Below are 27,338 nucleotides of genomic sequence, written 5' to 3'. Positions count from 1 at the left end.
AGTCAAGGTGGTCTAATGTGTCATTTAAAGCTTGTGTGTCCTTATTTATTTTCTGTTTGGATGATCTGTCCATTGATGGAAGTGGGGTGTTAAAGTCTCCTAGTATTATTGTGTTACTGTCGATGTCTCCTTTTATGTCTGTTAGCACTTGCCTTATGTATTGAGGTGCATAGATATTATGTTGGGTGCATAGATATTTACAATTGTTATATGTTCTTCTTGGATGGATCCCTTGATCATTATGTAGTGTCCTTCCTTGTCTCTTGTAATAGTCTTTACTTTAAAGTCTAATATGTCTGATATGAGTATTGCTACTCCAGCTTTCTTTTGACTACCATTTGCATGGAATATCTTTTTCCATCCCTTCACTTTCAGTCTATATGTGTCCCTTGGTCTGAAGTGGGTTTCTTGTAGGCAGCATATAGAAGGGTCTTGTTTTTGTATCCATTCAGCCAGTGTGTGTCTTTTGGTTGGAGCATTGAATCCATTTGCATTTAACATGATTATTGACATGTATGTTCCGATTACCATTTTCTTAATTGTTTTGGGTTTGTTTTAAGATTTTATTTTTGACGTTCTGTAGTTTTGTTATATGAAATATATATATATACACACACACACACACATATATATATATATATATATAGTTGTGAATTTATTTTTCTTTGACCTGCTTTTCTCTTGGCATGTTCCTGAATCTAAACACTTATTTTTTGTAAATTCTGGAAAAAATCCCATCCATTATCTCATTGAATATTGCTTCTCTTTCATCCTTTTTTATTTCATCTTTCTGAAACTCCTAAGAGATATATGTTGACTCTCTTTGTCCTGTATAACTTTGAAATTCTCTTTCATATTTTCTATCTCTTAATTTTTTTATATTGCATTCTGGATAATTTTCTGATTTATCTTTTCTTTCATTGATTCTCTTCTGTTGTAGCTGATCTAATGTTAAACCCATATGGAATGAGTTGTATTGTGTCCTCCAAAAAAGATACGTTGAAGTCCTAACCACCAGTACTTTAGAATATGACCTTATTTGGAAATAGAGTCTTTACAGAGATATTCAAGTTAAAATGAAGTCATTAGGGTTGACGCTCATCCAATTTGACTGGTGTCCATAAAAAGAGGGGTTGATTTGGACACAGAGACATGCCCAGAGGGAGTACTATGTGAAGAGACATGAGGAATACACTGTGTTTGGAGTTATGCTGTCACAAGCCAAGGGACATTTGGGGCTACCAAAAGCTGAAAGAGGCAAGGAAAGATCCACCTTTCCACTACAGGTTTCAGAGAGAGCATGGCCCTGCCAACAGCTTGATTTCAGACTTGTAGCCCCTAGAACTGTGGGACTATACGTTTCTGTTGTTCCAAGCCAACCAGTTTGTGGTACTTTGTCATGGTAGCCCTAGGAAACTAATATACCATATATTTAGTTTTTTGTGTGTTTTGTTTTGTTTTGTTTTGTTTTAAGAGGGTATTAAATTGTTTATTGATTACACATGATAATTGATGATACACAAGCTTCATTCCCATCTGTAACTTTATCTGGTACCACAATTCAATTTAGATATATTGCATAGGATGTGCCAACAATCATATTAATAACCAAAAAAACTCCATGACTTTGCTTGGGTGACCCTTTTAAAGGTGAACTTCAGGTCACAACACAGTAACTGTCAGTTCAACTACACCACAGTTTCTGAAGACAATAGCTTCTCCACCAAAGCAGGTTGTAAATAAATTTCAAATGGAAACTGGCATCACCCTGAAGGAATTCTAACTTCACACTGTTGGGGTAATTTACCAAAATGGCTTCAGAGTAGACTAACTTCACACAGCACATTTTTAAAAAGACACATTTATTCAGCGTCATGATCAGACTGTTATATTTAGCAATCAGCAGCATGGGTGCAAAAAAAAAAAAATCTACATTAAAACCCTTTGTTGGAATGCTCTACACTTTCCACAGAACAGAAACTAAAATAACCTGTTATACAATTAATCACAAATATAGTCTTCGAGTTTTTTTTGCCCATACACATGAGTATTGTCTAAAACATGTCTTCTTTATAGCAGCTAGGCCCTGCCACCACTGTGCTTGGCTGAGTTCACAAATCCCTTGTAACCTGTAGCTTCCATGTCGCTTCTCTGGCTCTCCTCTCCTGCTAAGCTTTGTTTCCTGGCAGTAATTAAAACCTTCTGCCACTGCCATAGATACTGCTGCTGCTGGAACTGCCATAGCCACCATGGTTTCATGGTTTGACAAAGTATTGGCCTCCACCGCCATAGGGGCCAGAACTTCTGCCTCCAAAGTTTCCACCTTTCATAGGTCAAAATTTGAAGATTGATTGATGTAATTGCCAAAATCACTGTAGCTTCCACCACCTCTAAAATTGCTTCCATCATTACCAAATCCATTATAGCCATCCCCACTGCCGCCATATCCACCACCACCGCGGCTGCCACCAAATCCACCTCGACCAAAGTTGTCATGCCCACCAAAACCACCTCCACAACCACCACCAAAGTTTCCAGAACCACTTCAACCTCTTTGACTCAATGAAGCACTAGCCATCTCTTGCTTAGACAGGGCTTTCCTTCCTTCACAGTTGTGGCCAGTCACACTGTGGTGTTTCTGAATGACAGGCTTGTCTAAGGAGTCATGGTCATCAAAGGTTACGAAAGCAAAGCCTCTCTTTTGCCACTGCGTCAGTCAGTCATGATTTCAGTCACTTCAGTTTTCCCATACTGTTCAAAATAGACTCTTAGGTGATGTTCCTCAGTGTCTTCTTTAATGCCACCAACAAAAATCTTTTTCACAGGTAAGTGGGCACCAGGTCTTTGAGAATCTTCTCTTGAGACGGCCCTCTTTGGTTCCACAACGCTTCCATCCCCCTGTGTGGCCTTGCATTCCTGGCCACATCCACGTCCTCCACAGTGGCACAGGTGACACACCCAAAGCCTCTGCAGCGCTTGGTGTTTGGATCCCTCGTTACCACACAGTCTGTGAGCATTCCCCATGGCTCAGAATGGCTCCTCAGACTCTCATCGGTTGTTTCAAAGCTCAAACCGCCAATGAAGAGCTTCCGCAGCTGTTCAGGCTCTTTGGGAGACTCTGACTTAGACATGACGGCAGTGGAGGGGGGAGACGTCAACGATGCTTACTCGGCAGCGTCCGTGGGCAGAAAGCTATTTAGTTTTAAATGTCAATAATTCTGTTTTTGTTTTCTCCAGAAGTATAGCATGACTTAGTCAAAGCTATTTCTTTTTGTTGTATGGTGTCTTGTTCTTACATCATGACTTCCAGTCTTTCTTTTATGTCTTTGTTTTGAATATACTTATTTTTATTGCCTGCTTCAGATTGTTCTATTATTTTAAATTCTTAGAATATTAATCTCCGCTTTTGTTCTGCCTGTCTGCTTACTCTCTCTTTTGAAGGATTATTTCCTCTTGTGATTTGTAATTTTTTTCTTTGAGTTGCGTGCTTACTTTTAGCAAGGGGTTTTCCCTGTTTGGGGGACGTCCCATGCTCCTTGGGTTGTGAAAATGCTTCCACAGAGTAGTTTTGCATTTTCTTATGATGGGCATCTCTGTGGTTTTATTGGTCTGTAGCCCGTTGTTATTGCAATGGCTACATCAAGGTTTTCTTCGGGGTGGATAACATGAGTTCAGACTCTGTACCCTGCGTGCCCAAATACACCTTCTAGGTTCCTGACTTCATATGGGCTTGTCAGTGCTGGTTCCTCATCTTGTACGAGCCCTATCTACCTTTCCTGTTAGTAAGTGGGCAATTGAACCCCAGCCTCTCACCATTCAGGCCAATATGTAGACCCAACACCTGGCTGGGCCACCAGAGCATCGATTTACTAGTGCCAAGATGGCAACTCTGACTATGCGTTCTTTTTAGTTTCTATTACCTGGGGATTTCTTCTCTCCTCTCTCTTTCTCATTCTTTCTTTCATATTTGATTCTCTTTCAAAAATGTTTGTGCTGTATTTCCCCCAGCATTTCTATGCATGTTTAAAGGAAGAAGATTGGGGGCTTTATTAGTGCAGTCTGCCGTTTCACTGGAACAAGAGGGTGGGACCGACACCTGACACTGAGTGATAGGGCAGAATTGTCAGTACACGCTGATAGGGGCTTTAAGGAAGGAGAAATTGACTCAAGAGTGGGAACAGCTGAGCACTGAAGAATGCTTAGTAGAGTTCAGATAAGGGAGGGTTAAATACTTTTAAAAAATTATTTTACACATCAGATTCAGAACTATTACATGTGAGGACAGAGATGTCCATCTAATGTCCAGCATGATCATAGGCACCCAGCGTTATTATTTTCTACAGGTTGACACCTTTTCTCTTCGTCCTGCTCTTCCCTTTGCCTTTTCCTTTGTAGAAACAAAATTCTGCTCTGTGAACCGCAGGGAGCCAGGTTTTTGCAGGAAACCCCACATGGCTTCAAAACCTCACCATGCTGACTTAGTCCTCAAGGCAGAGGACGGTTGGGAAGAAAGGAATTAGATATGTTCCCCGGGCATTTCAACCTGTAGTTAATGGAGGAAGGAGGCTCAAGTCAGAATTTTTGCTTTTAATTTTTAATTTCGTCAACTGTGACTTCGTTGTCTGAAAAAGAGAGTGAAAAGCAAATCTCCTGCTTCACTTTGGAAATGCCCTCAACACCCACTTGAGTGGGGATAGCTACCTAATCTAACTACTAGAGGGGGTTGCAAAAATTAAATGATAAAACAGAAGTGAACATGCCTTAAAACAAAAATGTATTGCATAAGAGAGGTAGAGTGACCTAGTGGTTCAGTGCACGGACTCCAGAGCCACATTGGGTTTGAAGCCCTAATTCTGCCACCAGCTAGCTGTTTGGGAATGTTGCTTAAATTATCTGTGCCTCAGTTCTTCATATGTAAAATGGGGATAATAACAGATGTATGTCTTAGGGTTGTCGTAAGGGTTAAATGAAATATTATAGTGCCTATTATAATTTTTGTTGGGGGCGGGGAGCTGCACTGAGTCTTAGTTGCAGCACATGGGATCTTCATTGTAGCATGTGGATCTTCTGTTGTGTCGTACGGGCTTCTCTAGTTGGTGGCACACAGGTGCCAGAGCGTGTGGGCTCTGTAGTTTGCTGCACACAGGCTCTCTAGTTGAGGCCCACAGACTCAGTTGTTGCGGCCTGTGGAATCTTAGTTCCCCAACCAGGCATCAAACCTGCATCCCCTGCATTGCAGGATGGATTCTTTACCACTGGACCACCAGGGAGGTCCCTATAGTGCCTGTTCTTAATACATTTAGTTCTCAATGAGTGTTACTTTTTTTTTCATTCCTTTATATCATCATCTATATAAGACCTAATCTTAGGTCCAGGGACCCCAAGCAGTGTTAGAAATAAGATCAGAGTGTTTGAGAACTCTCAGGAATTGTACCCCCAAATATTCTGGTGTGTGTGTGTCTTTGTGTGTGGATTTGTAAGGGGGTGGGATATTTTTCTTCGGAGCCAGTTCATATTTTTTTCATCAGATTCTTAAAAAGATAAGAAACCCAAAGAGGGTGCAGAAGTACTTTTGTTTGAACCTAAGGACTTTAGAGGTGAAATAGTCTTTGCATTCTCTGTGGGCTTTATAGCTCTTGTTTAGCTATAAAGTAAACATAGGTTGGGAGCCGGGCCCTGGTCTATGGTGGTCATTCAGTCTTGCAGAAGGAACATTCTCACCTGGGGAACTCTGTCCGTACCTAGGAAGAACCCAGACGAGAACCCAGAAGACCACTCACATGATTTCTGCTGAAGGCGATTAACGTCATGACTTCTGTTATGGGCAATTTCAGTACAAGGTGAGTCAAACTTATTACTAAGATGGCCCATGGGAGGACTGAAGATTCACTTAATCTTTCTTTGAGAGCAATGTAGGACTTCATGCATTCTCATGAAGTGCTACGAGAGCCTTCTGGTCATTTCCAGTGAAAACCAAGGTCATGAGATTGGGAGACCTTGGTGAAGTATCCTAAGATTCATAATGGAGGATGCCCCAAACTTGATGAATTGTAAGAATCATGACATTCTTTTCCTCTATCCTTTGAACACCTTTCTTGCTTTGATTCAGCTCAGGCATTTAAATAGATTTGGCAGGGCTTCTAAAGGTATAAATGTCTAACTTTATTTCTTTTTAATGATGTGTGTCATCTAAATAGCAATGCTATCAACAGAGGATGTGTTTCTGTTATTTTTTTTTTCTCTCCTGCTCTCAGATGCCTTTTGACATATGTAAAAATATTTATGTAGTGTTTCAAGTCTGCAGCATTCAGCCCAGACATGCTCTTTTGAGCTCTTCCTTTTGGTAATATATTTAACTCAAAAGAAGTCATAGGCATATTGGGGGCAGATAGTAGGTACAAATCTGACAAAAAGCTAATGAGCTCTCCTGTGATTATCACGGAGGATGGTGACTCATTAAATCTCATTTCCTGGGCAGGTCCACATAGGGAGAAGAAATGATCTCAAATAAAGGCCTGAGCACCTAATGCAGTCAGATTTATGGGCATCTCTATAAGTAGCCTCACGATAATCAGTGCAGATACTGAAATGTTGTAATGAGGTACTCTGAAATATTTAATTGGTTACTTTATTAAATTTTTTAATAGTTTTGTTTCTTTCTGTTAGGAATTAGCCCCACAGCAGGGAGGGTACTGAAAGCAAGTGGGGCTGTCTTTTGGTTGGATTCAACCCAAGCTCTTGTTCCCCTACCTGGTATCTCTTCGTGTGTTAATATTGCCATCGATATTCAAGGCTGTGCTGAGAAGAGGGTCAGGATGGTTAGAATCCACGAAGGCTTCCCCTTTCAGTTCCTGAGAACAGGGTATCTGCTTAAGAATTAATCCTCTTCTGGCTTCCTCACAGTGAACCATTTTTTATTCTAAGGGTTTTCCACTGCTAAGAAGAAGTTTTTTTCCAAAAAAGGACAAGCCATCAGTAAGATGAAAAAGGGACTGCAGTTTGTTTTTGACACCTTAACTTCCTTTTAAATATCCATCTTCACCTTCCCTGTATCTCACTCCTCATCGTTAGGTCCTGGTAGCTTTCTAATCACGAGTTAGTTAAATAGCTTAAGTTATTGTTCTTAGGGACTCATAGATGCAACTAAATGAATTTCTCGTGGTAGAATTTTAGATGTCGTAATGGGTTGGGTGGGGTCATGATATTTCATATGTCTGAAACCACACCCATTCATCAGGCCAGCTTTGTTGCCTTTTTATCCCCTGTACACGGGCACTGGACTGTTTGTGAGAGGAATTGTTGGTTGACTGGTGAGGGGAGACTGAGCAGGGCTGTGTGGTGCTTGTTGCCATAAGACCTCATCTCATAAGCTCGTTTGAAAACGTCATCCTGAAACAGGAAAGATCCCTCTCAGCTTCATATTCTTCCATGACCTTTGCATTTCTCAATTCTATGTCGTCAACTTCTAGACTTGCATCGAAGACCCTTGTTTTCTTCCGCCACGACCACGAAGAGAAGGTTCATCGACAGATGTGATTTATTTTAAAAGGGCCACAGGCAGGATTCTTAATGGAGAAATCATTCCAGACAGCCTTTTCATAGCAGAGATGGGTTTGCCAGTGCGAAACGTCAAGATGATTTAGATTAATTCAGGTTCCAACTCATGTTCACATTAAACATCTAATATTTGAGACTTTTCATCTTTTAAGGTCATAGATATCTAAGATAACATATTGGGGTAGACCCTGCCAAAAAAAGGGGGGTTGGGGTATGAGATCGCTGTTCAGATTATGAAAGGTGAGTGAGTGAAAGTACCATATTTTCTGGATTCAAAAATGCACGTTAAGAAAAAATTTCACTTTATAGTTCATAAAATCATCTTATAGTTCATAAATACACTTAATATGTTATTTTGTTATTTTCTCCCCAAATATCTGTTACTAAACTTTATAAGCAACATTTTCTTAGAATTTAGGAAATACTCTTCATTCTCTCTAGGCTGGAAGGTCTTATTCACAACTTGTTTGCATTTGGTTTATGAAACCAACACGGCCAACTCTCTTCCGTTGCTGATGAGAGGAAGGCCAGGCAACTCTTTAAAAACAAATAAAAGGTGTTCAAGTTGTAGAAAACACAGCTGAAATATGATCAATGGCTGAATTGACTCGGAACTGAGGCAAGCTGTCATGGCCAAGTTGTGGGTGTTGTGGGAAAACATAACCTGAGGTCCCATGGCAGACATGGTGTGAAGGGCGTATCTGATGTTGGAGCCCAGGACAGGAAAGGGAACGGGCAAGTTCAGAGCAACGCAGGTTTCAGAGGCTGGGAGCACAAACCTATAGAATTATATGCTGGTATATGTGCTTAGAAAAAGTTTTGGAAGGATACATCCCTAGGTGTTCATAGTGTTGGGGAATGGGGTGCTGGGGGAAAGAGACTTAAACACTCTTACTTTCACGTCATACACTTCTGTTGCTAAAATGTTATATAGTGAGCATGTAATTTTTAAATTTAAGGAGCTATAAAAATTACTAAAGAGAAAATATATCAATATATCCCAGAGGTAAAAACCTGTTTGCAGCTTCTAAGCTACAGTCTTGGTGAGTCCAGAATAATTTATTTGGACAGAATAATTTATTTAGACAATGGTTGGCACCTGCTCTGCTTCACTGTGCCCAGCGCACAACTCTGTGTCTCTCGGGCCTACCACTGACAGTAGGGGGCCCCAGATGGTCTCCCATCCAGACAGTGGGGCCAAGACCCCTTCTCAAGTGATTTCCCAGGCAGTTTGAAGGAGATACCCTAGCTATAGACTGCGGAGGTTACTGGCTCAAGAACTCCCCAGGAGGGGCCACTGGCTGGGGTTGCCCTTCTCTGAGCCTGGATGGGTGTATGGCTTGTTCCATGCTGATGGCAGAAGGGAGGATCAGACACCCTGTTTTATGAAAGTGAACATTAAATTAGCTTCCCACGCTTTCGGTCCTTCAATCAGTATCCACTTAGAAAGGAGCTTTGTTTTCCCCCAAATGCCAAGAGCTGGGAAAGCTAGACATCACCATTGTTCCTGTTTTGGGGTACCATGTCAAGGCAAAGTAAAGTGGAAAAGAAAAATCTTTCTTTTGCTTTCTCTCCAGTGTACATGGGACAAGAAAAGGAAGGTATGGAGTAGCCCATCTGTGACTGTGAGTAGAAAACATCTCCTATGAATCTTCATTCATAATTTGAGTAAAAGTGGGGGAGGGGATGCCGTAACACCTACCAACACCATTTCTTTCTTTTCTGGGAAGATGTTCGCCCACAGGCTGTCCCTTCAATATATTTGAATTCTGGGTTTTCCAGAGTCACCATCATCCACGTTACATTTTCCTTCTTCTATTGCCAGCTTCTGGCCTGTTGCTAAGCATCCTTTTTACTCAAGATATGTCTACAACTTTGAAAACTAAGTCCTGGGAACCAGTGTGGCTGTGTGGGTGTGTGTACAGTTTTTAAAGTGGGTGCTGTTTCTGAGCTGAAACAGAATCGGCAAAGAATTCATTAACTTTAACCAGGGTGAGTAATCTTGCCTGGACCTCCGTGGTAAAAGTTCTTGAAAAACATTATCCTTGTAAAAAAAAAAAAAAAAAGCCGGAATGGCTTGTTGGTGGTGCTTTTCCCTCTGGCTCACCTCTCTGCCGTACTGGGGGATTGTAGCCAAGTGGGCCTGGGGTGAAGGGTGACCCCCCCCCCCCAAGTCTCAGGCAGCAACAGGCAGGACCACAGAGCTGCTTTGCCGGCTGCTACCGGCTCACCTTCGTGCCTGTCTTTTCCCTTCAGACTTCAGTGGTTTTTTCCAGTGTCCCCCTTTGAAAAAGATTGATGTGGCTGGCAATGGCGAGGGGATTAACACGAATAACAAATTATTTTTACACGTTTGAAGTTATAGGCCTATTATACTTGCCCTTTAGGGAAATACTGGGCTTTACTGAGCAGTTGTTTTTCTCAACAAATTTCAGTAATTATTAGTGCTAAGAGTTGGGTTGCTTGGTTTCGCCTCCGCTTGTACAAAGTGTCTGTGCCTTTTGGGAGGCTCTTCTCACTCCCTGATTCACAGGGAAGAAGGCTGCCTGGGGTAGGACAGTTTTTCCCTACCCGAAAATTTGCAACTAAGTTTTAAACTATCTGAATAGTTTTCATCTTGGGCCGCAGAGGTGACAGAGACAGAGGAGTAGGTAAAGGTAACCTGGAAAAAGTGTGTTTGTTCAGGATGGGGTGGAGGAGAGGGTATGGGCCCCAAATAGGAAAGGTTTGTCCTGAAAACCCAGAGTGATGGTTGGAAGATAGAGAAGAATTAGAAACAGCAGATTCAAATCTCTGATCTAGGCCAAATCTGTTGTGTGACTCTGGCAACTGCCTAACCTCTTAAAGCCACTGTTTGCTCCTCTGTAATATGGGTCTGATAAAATACTAGTTTCAGGCAATTTAGAGAAATAAATACAGTAATGACAAACTTTTACATGCCCTTTACAACATGTTGTTTCTAGTGCTGCTAGTACTAGCTTGCCTGTCTCTTATCTGAAGTTCTGGCGATAGTCTTAAAAAAAGAGGGCCCTCTCATGAGCTGTGTAAAGAAGCGTGGAAGAATAGGGGTCATATCAATATAATAAGTTACAATTAAGCATTTGTCTGTACATCCATATTCAAATCCCAGCGTTGCCAGTGACTAGCTGTGTCATCCTCAGAAAGTTACTCACCGCCTCTGTGCCTCCATTTGTCTGCCTGTAAACCAACAGTACGTATTTCACAGGGTCGTCATGAGAATTAGATAAGGCAAAGCGCTATAACGCACTTAGATGAGTGCTCCGAAGTTGACATAACAGGTCCCCAAACCCCCTGGGCAGCTCCATACCTTCCATGATGATAGGATGGGAACACACGTGACTCATCACTGCTTAGCTACTGTTCTGCTCCGCGGGGGCAGGTCCACCACCTCCACAGGGGTACCGCGTTGGCCCTTTCGGAGTGGTCGTGTTGGTCCCTTTCTGGGTGGGTGTGGCGTTGATCCCTGTGAGCAGGGTCTCTACGCCAGGCTGCCCTTTCTCCTCCAGGACAGTGACCACCTACTGCCCGAGTTACAGTGACATTCCAGATCTTGCCATTAACAAGAAATTCCAGATCCCCAAATCCCAAGCAGTCATGTCTCCTTCTGTGGGGAAAGAGCAAGATTTGCTTCCCCACCCCATCACCATCCCATCTAGGTGAAATTTCTGATGGAAGGAAAGTAGGTGAATGAAAACATGGTGGAATTAAGATCAGGTGGTCCTTTCAATGTAAGGATAATGACCACTGCACAGCATCCTGACCAAGAGTAACATGGGAGGCAGCAAGTGATCTGAGACAGTTGCTATCATCTGTACAAGAAATAAAGGTGCCTCTTGTTTTACACAAACCTTGGCGTGAAAGCCCGGGTTTCCAAAGAAAATACGACTGTTAAAAGAAAAACTGGGGGCATACTGGGATTAAGAGTTTATTTGTGCAAAAATCAATTTGAATCAGGCAATATTCAATCTAGCAGATAGAAAGGCGCTCCAAGGAGCTGTACAAAATCAAAGACTCCTACAGCCAGAGGGAATGGGAACAAGGAAGTTGTACTAGACAAACAAGTGCATTGGTTATTGCAAAGTCACTTTCCTTTAGGGAATGGCAGGGGTCTGTCAATCAGATTACCTACCTAGTGCTGATCAGGTGATTCCCAATTGGTTTAAGATTCCATTCCTGGGTTTGGTGACGTAGGGCTTGGCATAAATGACTCCATTTTGGGCCTGTTATCTTGTTTTGAATACTTCCCGCCTTTTGATCAGACTCTCAGTGTAATGAGAGATGTGAACAAAATTTAAGGCGTTAGCACAACTCCCAGCTACTGCTCTGAGGTTTTCACCATTTCTGCTGATCCTCTCTGTAGTACTCACAGCTCACCATGTTGGGTTCGTGTTCTTTAAATCAGTCATTCTCTTCATTCCTTTTCTTACATTATAATCTTAGGGAGTCTAGCTATTTGCTTGGTGGTTAGCAGCTGTGAAGATGCATGTAAAGCTTTTGAGAGAACACAGCACACCAGGGAGACTACTGTGATTATTATAAGCAGGATAATTCCCATTGTCTGGAGTGCACTTTGGAGCCATGGTCCCCATGACCCAAATCAGTCAGAATCAAGTCAATGAAAGACCCCCATTAAAGGAGTCACTTTAAGCCAACTGGCTTGTTCAGTGATGGTATGTAGCCGAGTCTCAGCTTCCCTAGTAGTGTCAATCCAAGTACAAGTGGTGTTGGCCACAGCACAGATACCTCCTTGCTCAACTCAGCTAAAAGATAATCTTGGGCTCTCCTATTGTCAGGAACAACTTTGGCCAGAGATTCTATGGGTCATTTTTGGGCGGGTGTTGCTTTAGCAGCAGGTTCTACAGTATCTTCCAGAGTTAAGGACAGATTCCTGATTATAGCTTCATTTGCATTTACTCTGAGGGCAGTAGGACTCTGCCACAGAAAGCTGATTTTGAGTCATGAATACCTCCTGGTAATTTCCACTTGAGTCTGTGGCCCAGGACTGGAAAGGTGACAGCCATGGTGGTCAGTAAAATTTAAGGGTCTGTAGACTGCACAGGTGTTTTATTCTAGTCACACTTGCCTGTACCCCTTTTTTGTGCAGAGCCTGGATGCAAGTTTCCTCGAGTTTCTGGTTGGTTAATCAGAGGCAGGGAAATGGACTCCCCTGCTTAAGGAGTCTCACATAATACAGAGGGGGCTGAGTTTGTTCCAGAGAAACTGAGGCATTGGAAATCGGGGAGAAATTTGTGATAGGCTGAACTACCTTAGTATCACTAGCCTTGTGACAAATCCAGCAATCATTTGAAAGTTGGATTACTCCCCCTTGCAATGGCCTGAGATATGTAAACAATGGTATTATCTTTCTAGACCAGATCAAGACAAAAGAAGAATCATAAAGACCTTCCTGCTGTAAGAATTAGGAAGAGTATGGTCAGAGAGGGAGGGAAGAATGGAAAAAAATGTTTTTCACCTCATGTCTTGGAAGGAAGCAGTTTACCTTGACGTTGGCTACTTCTGTTCTTTGATTTTGAGTTCTCCAGTGTTAGCATAGGACCAGATGTCATGTGGAGCCTTCTTCAGTTTTGAAATACACATCCAAGTTTCAACAACTTGAAATTTGGCAGTGATGTCATTGGTCAAGTGTACTTGATAGGGTCCTTTCTGTGAATCTCACTTTTGCGAAAGCATCAGAGTAAAATAGTAACTGTCCATAAATGACAAAAGACTTTAAAATGCCCATGGTTAAAGATCTGATGAGAGTTCATTACATGGGACTGATAAGGAAATTTGGTTATTTCTGTGACATACAGCACTTTAAAATAATAACTGAAATTATGACTAATAACATCCTAGGACATACTAGATTTTTAGGAATTTCCTACAATTTCTAGGACACTGTTACTAATACCATGCATCCATACAAATATAACTTAAGAAGGTTTATCATCACTTATTCGACAGTGCTTCCCATGTGATTTAATATACCAAATTCGCTAAATTGGTTTAACATCTCTCTTTTACAAGCTGAGAGACAAATCCTTTGAGATTTCTAGGGATTCTTGGTGAAATCTCAAAGTTACTTTGAGGTCAAAAAGACTCCTTTTAGAATTTGGTTTGGGGAAGTTGTCAAAAGGTCAAAAGGTTTGAACATTTGACTAAATAGGCTCATGGATTATTATGAAATAATACTTAATCATCTATTTAATCAGAGTGACAATAGAAAATTTTAAAGGCTGACACAGAAAGTTTTACAGTTCTGAACAAAACTTAGCTCTTTTAAAACTAGGAAGATTGGGTTTTCTTGAGTAATTAAAGACCTGATAAAGAGAATGTGAAGCATAATAAATTATTTTGCTAAGACACAAAATCTTTGCTTTCCAGGTAGGTTATCTGAAAGGTAAACAAACCAACAAACCAGAAAAACCCAACTTCCATAATTTCTTATCCAGAGCAGACCAGTAGTCCAATAAAACTTTGTTGTGTTAACAGAAAACAAAATTATAATTTTGTACCAGTGTACATTTGATATTAAAATTCATTATTTAAAAACAAATGAATCCATTCCAATCTTAGTCAGCTTGACCACGCATAAAACTCCTTTCCCAAGATTCCTTTTCCTTCCACAACTTTTTTATATCCCTTCAGATTTTGCCTTATGTTTTTTTCTTCTTTCTCATTCTAGAACAAGACTCCTATTACTTTCCTTACTTACTTTTCATATACAGTTGTTTCCTTTCACCTTTATTATTTCTGTTTTAATTACATATATTGATTAGAATTCTTAACCCTTAGAATTCTTTATTCCTAGTGAAAAACACGAAGCAATTGTGGACTGTCTGTTAAACTAGCATTCTGTGGAGTGGCAAGTTTATAAATACATTTCATAATTTCTAGAAGAATATTCTTCCTAGTAGTAAATTTTCCATTGCGGCCCAAAACATGTTTACTAATAGACCCAAATATCTCTGCTTCCTCTATAAAAGGAAACCAAAAGTAGATAAACCTGTGTTCAATAATTGATTTTTCAGTATTTTATCTTATTTGAAAATGATCTGCATATTGAGTCAATATCCATCACTTATCTCAGTATAACTTTAAAAGTTTCAAATTCTCAAAAAGGTTGTGGAAAGTATTTTTAAATAGACATACTATGGAACATAATTATTGTTGAAAAGTCCATTTATAAACTTTTACTTACATCTGTTTAATTCACTTGTTCTTAATAATTATGTTTGGATTAGTTACGAAAATTTCATAAGACTTTAAACAGCTAACCATCATCTTAAGCTATTGTTCTTATTGACAGATTCTGTAACAGATATAACATAAGCTGTTTTAACCTTTAGTAAGCCTAAGTAAAATAGAATAAAAGTATTATACTTAATGCTGGTGACTCTATCCAATGCCTATTTTAATTAAACCAACAAACTTAAAGTAGCTTTTATTTACCGATGATTATCCTAAATCATGTGAACTTGAAAAACATTTGTGTTTCTATATTTCTGAAAGTATATTTGATTTATATAAACACTTATTTATCTTTAAGCCAAATTAAACAGAGCTCTTTACAAATTAATTTTGGCAATGCCATTGGAGGTGAAAAAAATCACACATTTATAACATACATACATAGACATACAAGCAGATGTAAACAGAGATCTTACAGCTTTTGTTTTAAAATTTTAGCTATGAAACAAGTATGATAATACAAATCCACTAGGTTATAAAAGAACATTTGCATCCCAGTTGTGTTTCTGGCAAATGATATAAGTTAAGGTTATCTGCTTGGATGGCTTAAACATTTTACCAATATTTGTAGAGGAGATTTTAAGGTTTTTCATAGGCCAAATTTCCAAAAAAGCTTTTTCCTTTTTTTTCTCCTTCTGATAAGAATTACCTTGGTTCCTGGAGAAGACCAGGGAGAACACATATCTTAAAATGCACAGAGGAAGAAGGCAGGAAGGACTTTTGTTCCCTCAGCCAGGTCTTTTACAGTGTCTGCAAGCCTTTTGAGATGATAGGGGAGAATCTGGGGTGGGCAAAAAGGATAGGTGGGCTTTGAATTGATGCTAGAGCCACATTTCTGTTCTTGTAAAGGCTTGATTTGTAAGACAGTACAATTGTACTTATTTCCTCAAAAAAATTTGGTTGCAACCTGAATGATATCAAGGTGCTGACCCACTCATCCAACTACGTCATCTTTAATTTGCTTCTTTATATCAGAGAGACGATCTTCAACTGAGAGAAATCAAAAGATTCCTGTGTTCTAGATTTAGAGCTGTGTTTCTTTAGAATGCTTTAGTAAATCCTCCCACAAAAACCTTCAGAATGTTTTTATTTCCCTCTGAGTACATAGTTTAATTTTATGTTAGGGGAGAAGGTCTAAAAAAAAAGTGCCTTTCAGGCTCTGAATATCAGCTTCCAATTTGGCCAACTTCTGACCATAGAGCTACTTAAAAAAAAAATCCTTTTGAATATCTTTGTCAGGTTCGAGCCAGGACAAATAGTAAGTACCCCTGGCAGTATTGGACAATTTCATGAACATGCAAGGTGTCCTCAAATAGGGTGCAAAAGATACTACTTTCTCAAACTTGGGAGCCATTCCCAAAGATGGAGGGAAGGGAAAGAAAGGGAAGGGAAGGGAAAGGAAGAAGGGAGGGAGGGAGGGAGGGAAGGAAGGAAGGAAGGGAGGGAGGGAGGGAAGGGAGATTTAGACAGTTTCTCTGGGAGCTGGCAACAGTTGGTAGGACCCTAGCTGCAAATAGAATGCAACTCACCTTTGTGTCTGGCCGTACTTTTAGGGCCCCCAATGTGATGGTTGTCAACCTACGTTCTCAGGACACAAAATGAGACAAACAAGGGCAACAGCTGACCCTAGAAGAGAACAGATCAACAACCAACAGGTACTCAGAAGCACAGTCAAGAGTCATAATTCAAAGATCTAATTCTTACATTTTTTGCCTTCCAATCTGAATTTGGAAATAAAGGGATGATGTAAAATTTTACCATCTGCTCTCGATCAGGCACTACAGATAGAGATCTGGGAGGACTGACTTTGGTTCAAATTCTTCCCCTTTGCCTGCTTCTGCCGGTTTTCCCAGGATCCCATCTGCAGATCTGGAAAGAGTGGTTGTCCCAGCGGGTCTCATCCTGGTCACCAGATACTGTAGAGGAGGAAAAATAATTTTTCCTCTGCTCTTTATGGTGAGTGCTTGGCTGAGATGCTCCAGGGCACCTCCTAAATGGGTAAGTTTATCTAGGTTAGAAGTTCTCCACTGTGGTCATCGTAATTCAAGATTATCTTTGGTAAGGTGAACCTACCTGTTCAGCCTTAAAGCAAAATTTTATTCCCCTGAGGCCTCACACTGGACCTAGTCCAGCTTAAATTCAGACCCAGTATGACCCCAGATCCTGTCTGGTTTAAGTCAGACGCAGTCTGACACCCGCTGAATTCTGGACCCAGTCTGGAAAAAGAAATGCTTAAATAAAATCTGAGAGCTCATAATGCAAAAGCTTCGGAACTAGGTTCTAAGAGAGATTTACCCACACCTCCAGAGGCAGTGAGAAAGCAGCGAGCTCTGGTGGCTCACAAGTGCCTATGTCTGGTTGTTCACTGCTCCTGGGGGCCATGGGAGTCTCCTCAGTTTCCTCTTCTGACACCAGAGCTGTTAAAAGATGAACTGAGGTGTACTAAACACTTTGAGTTTATATGAGCAAAAATTGATGAGAATCAGGCAGCCTTCAATCTAGCAGATAGAAAGGCACTCCAAGGAGTGAAGAGCTGCACAAAATGACGGACTTCTATAGGCAGAGGGGAGCGGGAACAAGGAAGTTATACTAGGGAAGAAGTGGGTTGCTTATTGCAAAGTTACTTTCCTGTAGGGGATGGTGGGTGTCTATCAGGTATATTACCTACCTAGTGCTGGTTAGGCAATTCCCAATTGACTGGTTTAAGATTCCGTTTCTGGGAGAGCTGAAACTATAATTAATTCTTGATTTGGGGATGTGGGGCTTAGCATAAGTGACTCCATTTGGGGGCCTTTTGTCTTGTTTTTAATACTGTCAAGAACTAATAGCTTAAAAACAATCCTTTAATATTTTCAAGGTCTTTTACATCTAATTGGTAATTTTCATTTTAGAAATAAGGAAGCAGAATTTACTATAAACAGCCTGCTTGTCTATCTGTTATCCCCTGGGATATTTAAAATATTATTGTGCTAACAACATCCTACTTTCCCCTACTTTTTAGGAATATAGTTATGATATAAAACACGATATTGAAAGGAAACAAAACACTGTGGTATATAACATGTCTACATTTTAATAAATTATTAGGTTTTGATGCAGAATTGTGTAATGCAACACAGTTGTATGATCTGTAAGACAAATGCGGTATTAAATTTAAAATACTAATTCATAGAGTACCATAGGGAGTGTGGACTGTTAATGGGGCCCGATTTAAAGTTTATAGTTGAACATCTCATTATGGTCCTGTGAGCATGCCTCAGTGATATATGCCCGAGTATGCCTCATTTGACGGTGAACCAAAAGTCTAAAATTTGAGGCTTTAATGGGCAGGAGGCTCAGGCAGCATGGCCCGCATCTCTGCCTGTCATGGGTGGGCGCTTGGTATAAAGTGTAGCCCAAAGTTGGTTGACAAAGGTCCATACCCAGTTGACTCTGGGCTCCCAGTCTTCGCCCTTCTCAAGTCCTCTGTCATGTTGGGGAGGTGGCATCCTCCTTGGTGGGCCTTCTTTCCACTCCCCTACTGAGAGAGACAGCAACTGCAGCTCTTCCTACGGGCAAGATCACCCAGCGCAGAGCTCTTAACATGTGATGCGTGGACCCGTGCTGGTCTGCAGATCTTAGAGGTCAGGTAAGTATAGACATGGAGGGAAAGCCCTGAGAAACTTTTATATAAATGTGACATGGCTGCAAGATCGAAGCATGACTACTGAAATACAATTTTCTGTCTCTTGAATTTAACTTTTTAAAAACTGGGCTTGCCTTTTCTGTATTTTGTATTTTATTTTTCTAGCAATTCATTTGTATTGCTTTTTAAAAGTATTGGCCTGTGACTGGAAGGAAAGAAAATGGACTCTTCATCACAGATAATTCAATAATTTGGGGTGTGTCCACATAAAACAAGCGTGTGGATTCTGGAGTTATAGGTCCTGGATAGGTGCCCTGGTTGTCTGGATGACTGCATGAGTGTATGATCTGCATGACTTTGGGGAGCATATCCTCTTCTGCCTTGATTTCTTTATCTGTGTAATGGGGGTGGTGGTAACTGTATCTACATCATTGGATTGTCAGGAGTTAAAGAGGTTAGTAGTTCCAAGGTTCTTAGAAAAGTGCCTTGTGCAGGGTAAGGTGCCCGAGTGTTTTAGGTATCGTTACCTACCCTTCCACACCTTGTTGCTCACCTGTATCTCTACGTAAGCCAGGGCTGATGACTTAGGCATTGGGATTTTTGAAGGCCTAGGTATTTTTGCCTTTATGGATTTCTTCTTCCATTAAAAAAAAGATTAAACAGTATATTTTATGACCTTGTTGATATAAAGCTGAGTATAATCCAGGGTAGACTCATTATTACATATTCATTATCAGTGTATTCATTTTTCGCTTTTGCTTTTAAAGTAAATGAGAACAAAAACATTTCTGCAGTCCCCTAAAAGTAGTTTGGGTCCTGGGCACTGTGCTTACTGTGGGAGGTTCAAACAAGTTGGAGCTGTAGGCCGAGCTAGCCCGAGTGTAAGCTCTTCCTTCCCTTGCTGGAATGCTCTTCTTTCGAGTATCTTCTCTTGAGCATCATTTCTTCTCCTCTTGGCATCATTTCTTCTCCTTTTGAGCAGCTCCTCTTCATCCAAGAGAGCTGCTTTTGGATAAAGCTCATCTTCATCATTTGAGGTTCTTTTGAGACCCAAGCTTCCTTCTCAGTCTGTCCTGTGTGTACTGTAGTTTTATAATTGCTCATTTATCCATCTGTCACCAAGGCTAGACTATAAGTTCTTTAAGTTCAAGGAACACCTCTGTCTCCCCAAGACTAAGCACATTGTAGTTATACCAATTAATTACTTAATGTGGTTGGCTAAAATGTGTCATTGTGGGGGGAGCAGCATAAATTTGGGCCTCAGAGAGTCTTGAAAGGAGGTTTATTTAGAAAATGGGAGACTTCCCTCATTGCCCAGTGGTTAAGACTCTGAGCTCCCAATGCAGGGGGCCTGGGCTCAATCTCTGGTCAGGGAACTAGATCCTGAGTGCTGCAACTAAGAGCCTGCACTCCGCAACTAAAAGATCCGGCAAGCTTCAACTAAAGATCCCGCACGCTGCAACTGAAGATCCCACAGGCTGCAGCAAAGATCCCACAGGCTGCAACGAAGATCCCACAGGCCACAACTAAGACCCGGCACAGTGAAGGCAAGAAAGGAAAGAAAGAAAATGGGAGAAGGTTAAAGACAATCTTTTTAATCTCATTTTGGGCTAGTGCCTGAACACTGGTAGACTTCAAAACACAGAAAGAAGATGATTTGAGCATCAAAGTAAGCAAGAGCTTTGTAATACAGTTGCCCGAGCAGTGGGAACTCCCCATTGATTAACATTAATGGAAGCTCCATTCATACATCACACGGAGAACAGACCCCTAAAAGCTGATCTGCTGCCTCATTAGAAGCCAATCTGATGCTTTCAGTGTTGAGTAATAGGTTTGGCCGAGCTGGCTGCAGAAGCAGAGCAGCAACGAGGTTCTCTGCTAATTTCAGATGTGGTGGTGAGGCTGATACAGAGCAGAGCACTGGCAAGAGGATGTTGTGGCTGAACCACAGGATAGAATTCTCTACAGGGGGATAGTCCAATTCAATGAGATTGCCTGCTACCGCATCTTCCCCGCAAGGCAGGCACATGCTTTATCTCACAGCATTGCCCAGTCTCACCATCCACTGACTCTTGCAGGGGTGCTGTATTTCAGGTGCAGACTGAGCACCCAAGAATCTTGTTGAACACGCAGACCGTGGGATACCCTGAGAACTTCTGAGTCAGTGAGCCTAGGAGGGAGCCTAGAACTCACAGGTTTAACAGGTAGCTTGGGTAAATGATGTTGCAGATAAATTAGATCAGACTTTAAGAACATGGACACTGCTGAATAGATTATGTTTGAACAAAGGAGAATCCTTCCTTCTATGTTCTGGCCGCAGTGGTCTGTGTCCATAGCTCTTCGTACTCATTTCTTGGATGCTTGGAACCTAGTATAATCCTTAAGCATGGGAGGAAAGCAGAAATATCGCCTCTCAGCTCCCAAACATCTCCCGTGCAGATCCTGAAGCCCCCGTCTTTCTTGCTTTTCTGGTTTTAGGGGCTGGCATATGGTCATCTGCAAGGTAGGGCCAACTCATGTTTTTCCCCCACTCAGAACTGAGTCCTGTGCCGCGAAACCAGCTCTCTGGAACTCTGCACTGGAGTTTCATTTACTATTAAGGGCTCTAATGAGGAGGGACAGGCAATTATTATTATTTATTTCACTAATTAGCCAGATAATCATTCATTTTGAAACTATTCAGGGTTGGAAATCTGTTCATTTTGTACCCTTTGTGTAATGTGGATTCATTTTGTTTTTTTCTTTTCCTTTACAAAAACGGCTGCTTTGTTTAAATGAGGGGCAAAGGTAGGGAGTGAGAAGAGGGGAATTAAAAAAGAGAGAGAGAGAGAGAGAATTTCTGAGCTGTGAAGATAATGCAGCAAGGAGCCAGAGTCCATAAAAACATCACCTTTCCGTCTCTGAAGACATAATGCTTGATGATAACCATAAAACATGTTAGTGCAAAATGAATTGCTGTTCTAGTCAAATCCTTAAACGTACTACTGTGGATGTCACTGGAGATATGCAACTCTTTTCTCCGATGCCGAGGTATATTTTATCATAATTTGTGGGGTGGGTGACAGCCTTGTACACATGATTGCCTTTTCCTGCTCAGTTAGCTTGTCAAGGTCAGAGTCCTTTGGCCTTTTATGAATGTAGGACTATTAAGAAATGAGCAGGATAACGGAACAGCATGGAGAGGAAACTTTATTTTTCTTTACTAATCAATACATTATGTTTTCATAGTGTTTGCTTATAGCAAGCTACCATTCTATTCTCCAGGTTATTTTGGAGGTGGACGGGGATGCTGTTGTTGTTTCAATACTCTGCATCTGATTTTTGTTGTGAGATGCAAAGAACATCTAGGAGGTTGGGATTCATCAAAAATAAACTGTTCAAAAAGGTAATCACACTTGAACTCAACTTGGAGAAAAAAAAACTGTTCAGGAACACTTGTACTTTCAGGTAGCATTTTTTAAGATTTCTTTCTTTCTTTCTCCCTCTTTCTTTCTTTCTCTTTCTTCCTTCCTTTCTTTCTTCCTTCCTTCCTTCCTTCCTTTCTTTCTTTCTTCCTTTTCTTTCTTTCTTTTTTTCTTTCTTATTTTTGGCTGCGCAGCATGTGGAATTTAGTTCCCTGACAAGGGATCGAACCCGTGTCCCCTGCAGTGGAAGTACGGAGTCTTAACCAATGGACCGCCTGGGAAGTCCATCGGGTAGCACTTTTTAAAGGTAGATCATTACCATGGAAGTTGTGCTTCTATAGGTTGCTGCTTCTGTGGGGTACAAATGTAGTATGGCACTCTTTTTGTAAGTCACGTCCCCTAGATATAATGAGCCTGGTAGATTACACCGAACCTCTGTGTGTATTTGCTTGTTTGATTTTTGGTTTTGTATGTTTGTTTTCTATGACTTCCATTTTGAGAGTTAAAACCAGATCTGAGGATGATAGAAGCTATAGCCAAGGATCTCAATCCAAGGAAATGTGAGATGGTCACCATTTCTCATAGAAATGGAAACCCTTGGTAAGCATTGGGGTGGGTGAAAGGATCCTAGCAAAAGGTGGAGGAGGCTTCATCTCTCTCAAGGATGTTTTAGCTAGCTCCCATAGCTTAACAATATACTCTTCACCTTGGAATACTCAGTAGGTTAAGGGATTCGGTGTAGGAACTTCTAGTCTAAATGACTCTTTTCTCTTAGTGGGTGCCTGTATTGTCACTAACACTGAAAATTGCTGAGAAGTCTTGTTAAAAGCAGTCAGTAATGCATAAATAAATCCTTGTGCAGAAAGTTCAAGGAACCATTGTTCCCAGATCTTCAACTGTTCCTACTAAACTTTCAGAAGCTCAATGAGAGGGAACTTCTTACGTCCCAGTGTTGGGGAGGTATCAGGGTTAATTCTGATAGGAGCAGCAGCAGGGAAAATGTCCTAGTATCTATTCAGCTCACCACCACAGTGATAAAATATTTACTGAAAAGAATAAAAAGAACTTTATAAATGCTGGAGAGGGTGTGGAGAAAAGAGAACCCTCTTGCACTGTTGGTGGGAATGTAAATTGATACAGCCACTATAGAGAACAGTATGGAGGTTCCTTGAAAAAGTAAAAATAGACTTACTATATGACCCAGCAATTCCACTTCTGGACATATACCCAGAGAACACCATAATTCAAAAAGACTCATGCACCCCAATGTTCATTGCAGCACTGTTTACAATAGCCAGGTCATGGAAGCAACCTAAATGTCCATCAACAGAGGAATGGATAAAGAAGATGTGGTACATATGTACAATGGGATATTGCTCAGCCATAAAAAGGAACGCAGTTGGGACATTTGTAGAGACATGGATGGCCCTAGAGACTGTCATACAGTGAAGTGAGTCAGAAAGAGAAAAACAAATATATATTAACACCTGTATGTGGAATATAGAAAAATGGTACAAATCAACCGGTTTGCAAGGCAGAAACAGAGACACAGGTATAGAGAACAAACATATGGACACCAAGTGGGGAAAGCGGCTGGTGGGGGGCGGGGCAGGGTTGGGATGGGATGAATTGGGAGATTGGGATTGCCATATATACATTCCTAATAAGAAAAAAAATCAAATTGTGCACTTTAAATATATGCAGTTTATTGTATGTCAATTGTATCTCAATAAAAGTTCTTAAAAAAAACCTAAGTTCTAGCTTTGAAAAAAAAGAATAAAAAGAACTTTAAAAATAAGAAGCCCTTCACAGTATTGAATGTTTAGATCCTAACAGGTTAATTTACTGGAGTTGATCTTTATACTTTATATAGAAGAAAAACAGAAGAAAGTAATGTAAATGAAAGAAATGTTTACACTGCTTAAGAGTGAGATACAACTACTGAATCCAAGAACCACTTTAATATAGTGCTGGCGTACTAAAAATGAATTTATTTTAAATAATTCTGCTCTATTCTTGAAAGCACTTTCAAGAGCTCTAGGGGAAGAAAAATGTGAAGGTACTAAAAGACTAGTCAAGCTGCATTTTTAAAAGATTTTAAATAACCTAGACTTCTCCTGAAGGTCATCTTACTAAGTTACCTACCCTGCATGATGACAAAGAAATGGAGATAATGCACTAATGCTGGAGGTCAAGGTTGAATACAAGACACTTGCAGGGACAGAATTTTTAATGATTGTTTAATATGGCAAAGGGTAGGAATGAGAAGTTGAGAAAGAAAATGGGTGAAATAGAAAGCAAAAGTGGACAAGGGCAGCTGGAAGCTGTCTTCTTGTTTTATGCTCCTATGTTTAGTGTATTTGGGTGGCTGTGGGAGTATCACCTTTTGGTGTCGATGGGGCTGGTTAAAGGCCGTGGCAGCAGCTGGGAGAATGTTTGCTCCCCTTAAGGACAAGTCCCCAAAGTGGCACTTTCTCAGACCTTGAGACGCATACACAGGGTAGTCAAAGTGAGCTTTGTAGGCAGTGGTTCCAGTTGGGCTGAAATTGAGAACCTGAGGTCTAGGTGAGGCCAGCATTTCTAGGTAAACCAGCTTGTGGAAACCAAAATAGGTTTTCCTGATCAGTCTCATCAAAAATGGGTTTCCTTCAGCCTGTCAACCCTCGCCTGCGTCAGGGTATTTGCACTTGCTGTTCTCTCTTCCTAGAATGTTCTTTGCTCATAGGTCTGTGTGGTTTGTTCCTCAACTTCATGAAGCATTTTGTTGAAATGTCACTCGTCAGCGCTGCCTTTCTTCCCCAGCCACCCTGTTGAGAAGAATAGCTTGCTCTCCCTCTCTAACCCCACCTTTTTTGGGGGGTGGGGGGGCTGTGTGGCATGTGGGATGTTAGTTCCCTAACCAGGGTTCGAACCCACACCCCCTGCATTGGAAGTCTTAAGCAGTGGACTGCCAGGGAAGTCCCTAACCTCACTTTTTTTCATTCCATAGCATTTATCATCACCAGACATAACATTTTTGTTTGTCTCCCCCATTGGAAAGTAAGCTCCATGAGGGTGGGGTCTGTGCCGTATGCAAGCTCCCAACAAGTTGAGAACTACTGCTGTATTTCCAGTGCCTCAATGGTGCCTGCCATAACGCAGGAACTCAGTGAATATTTTTTGAATGAATGAATAATAATAACAATAATAGTGTCCTTTCTTTGTGCACTTTCCCTGTGCCCATCTCCACCCTGAGTTCCCTACACACTTCAGTGCATGCCATCTGCAGTGCCCTACACACTAGGCAACTGCTATTTCACACCCCATTTTGCAGACAAGGATGCCCTCCTAGTGATCCTCCATGCACAGACTCTGCTCTAAGGAGTACAAAGCTGCCCTGAGGATGTTAGCACTCTGCACCTTCTTCCTCATAAAGAGTTGGCTGTCACACACAAATTTAAAAATAAAATGAAATGAAGAAAGCATCCACATTACAAAAAAAAATTAATAGGAAAGGAGAACTTGACTCAGAAGGATTTCGGTTTCAACAGGCTTCTTGGAAGGGACCTTTCGCTTAGGGTTGCCATATTGGGAAAAATGAAGATACCTAGTTAAATTTGAATTTCAAATAAGCAATGAATGTTTTTTTTTCAGTATTGAGCATGTTCCATATATTGTGTGGGACATGCTTATGCTAAAAAAATTATACATTATTTATCTGAAATTCAAATTTAACTGGGCATCCTATACTTTGGTAATGTTACCTTTGCTGGTTTCCATTTCTTTTTTTTTTTATTGAAGTATAATTGATTTACAATGTTATATTAATTTCTGCTGTACAGCAAAGTGACTCAGTTTTATATACATATATATGCACACACACATATATATGTATTTTCATTATGGTTTATCACAGAATATTGAACATATTGATAATTCCCTGTGCTATACAGTAGGACCTTGTTGTTTATCCATCCTATATATACTAGTTTGCATCTACTAATCCAAAACTCCCAATCCTTCCCTCCCCCACCCACCTACCCCTTGGCAACCACAAGTCTGTTCTCTATGCCTGTGAGTCTGTTTCTGTTTCGTAGATATGATCATTTGTGTCGTATTTTAGATTCCACATATAAGTGATATCATATGGTATTTGTAATTTTTTAAAAAATTTGCTGGTTTCCATTTCTAATGAGACAGAGCGAAAAATAATAATAATGAAAATAATAGTCATATGAATCATTACATTTACCACTCTGTTCCCCAGGAACTATGTGCCCTTTGCATATATCATTTCTAGCCCTCACAAGAACCCTGCATGGTAGATAGTATCTTCCATTCTTCAGATAAGGAAATTGAAGCTCAGAGAGGATAACTAATTTACCTAAAGCCACACAGCCAAAAAGCCAATCTTCCTTCTATAACACTTATCATTATCTTATATAAAATACTTTTTGTTTGTCTCCTGCATTAGAAAGTAAGCTCAATGAGGGTAGGGGTCTTTGCCCCAAAGAACATGATGCCCACGTCTCACTGCTTGCCCACTATTCCTTCTCTATGACCCCACTCTGTTCTTGGAGGTACTAGGTTAGAGCCAATCCATGAGCAAAGAGGAGCCATTCCTAGCTGGACCCCAGAAGGAGCTGTCTGGGATCTGAATGCCCATCTCTGCCTCCTTGGTCCTCACATCCTGAGCAACTTTTGTGCCAAGTCTGGCCAATTCCCTGTCAGATCATTGAGACATGGGACTTCCTTGTTATTACTCTATTTTTTAGTTCACTTGAAAATAACTAAGGATAAATAGAAAACAGCAACAACTTGTGCTGTTTCAGTTCCAGAGTCGCATGCATTTTATTCTAAATGACAATATTTAACAACAAAATTGCTTCATTTCAACCTCATTGCATTCCTTCAAGTGGGAGTACTATAATTTAAAAATAATAAATGCAACAGAGTGAATATATTGCTTTCATTAATCCCCAATACTGCTTATTTTCAGCACTTTTAAATTATTTGGGTGTGCTCAATAGATTTAGCTGAAGTGGAAAAAGAATCATTCAGATTTCAGATCATTTGCAATTATCAATTTATCTGCTGTTTTCCAGCCAAGTAACTGAACTTCAAAGTAGCATGTGGTTTGAATGATTTCCTCCCCAGCCCCTGCCTGGTATGAACAGTGAATTAGTCAAGTAAAAATGTCTGTGGAATTGAAGGTGCTATAAACAAGGGCATCATATCCTCTGAATTATCAGCCAGCACAGGTGATGTTGATTGCATGTCATGGTGTCCCAAGGACATCCAGAGTGACAGTGGAAACTTGTGTATCTATGCCCAAAGTAAAGTGAAGGGTTAAGGCAATAATCCAAACATTTCACCTCTAACCTGCCCTTTGATCGATTCCCAAGTATTTAAAGGGTACGATGCGATTGTAAGGTCTTTAAGTACCAGAACTTAAGCGCTAAATTGCCAGATAAAATACAAAATGGTCCCATTGAAATTTG

At 40.7% G+C, this 27,338-nt stretch overlaps 1 long non-coding RNA gene and 1 pseudogene across 1 annotated transcript in view; one reads left to right on the top strand and one right to left on the bottom strand.

The window, feature by feature from the left end:
* Positions 1-2,255: 2,255 nt before the first annotated feature.
* Positions 2,256-3,131, bottom strand: LOC130844698 (heterogeneous nuclear ribonucleoprotein A1-like; annotated as a pseudogene).
* A 2,634-nt stretch (positions 3,132-5,765) lies between these two features.
* LOC130843912 (uncharacterized) overlaps positions 5,766-27,338 on the top strand; it is a 261,119-nt gene continuing 239,546 nt past the window's right edge. The window contains exons 1-3 of the long non-coding RNA XR_009051095.1: positions 5,766-5,840; positions 9,135-9,182; positions 16,383-16,484. This is a non-coding gene — a long non-coding RNA (uncharacterized LOC130843912). The remainder of the gene's footprint in view (positions 5,841-9,134; positions 9,183-16,382; positions 16,485-27,338) is intronic.

Source organism: Hippopotamus amphibius, chromosome 2 (genome assembly GCF_030028045.1).
Source record: "Hippopotamus amphibius kiboko isolate mHipAmp2 chromosome 2, mHipAmp2.hap2, whole genome shotgun sequence".
In the NCBI taxonomy this organism is placed as follows: domain Eukaryota; kingdom Metazoa; phylum Chordata; class Mammalia; order Artiodactyla; family Hippopotamidae; genus Hippopotamus; species Hippopotamus amphibius.
This window is presented reverse-complemented; position numbering and strand designations above follow the sequence as displayed.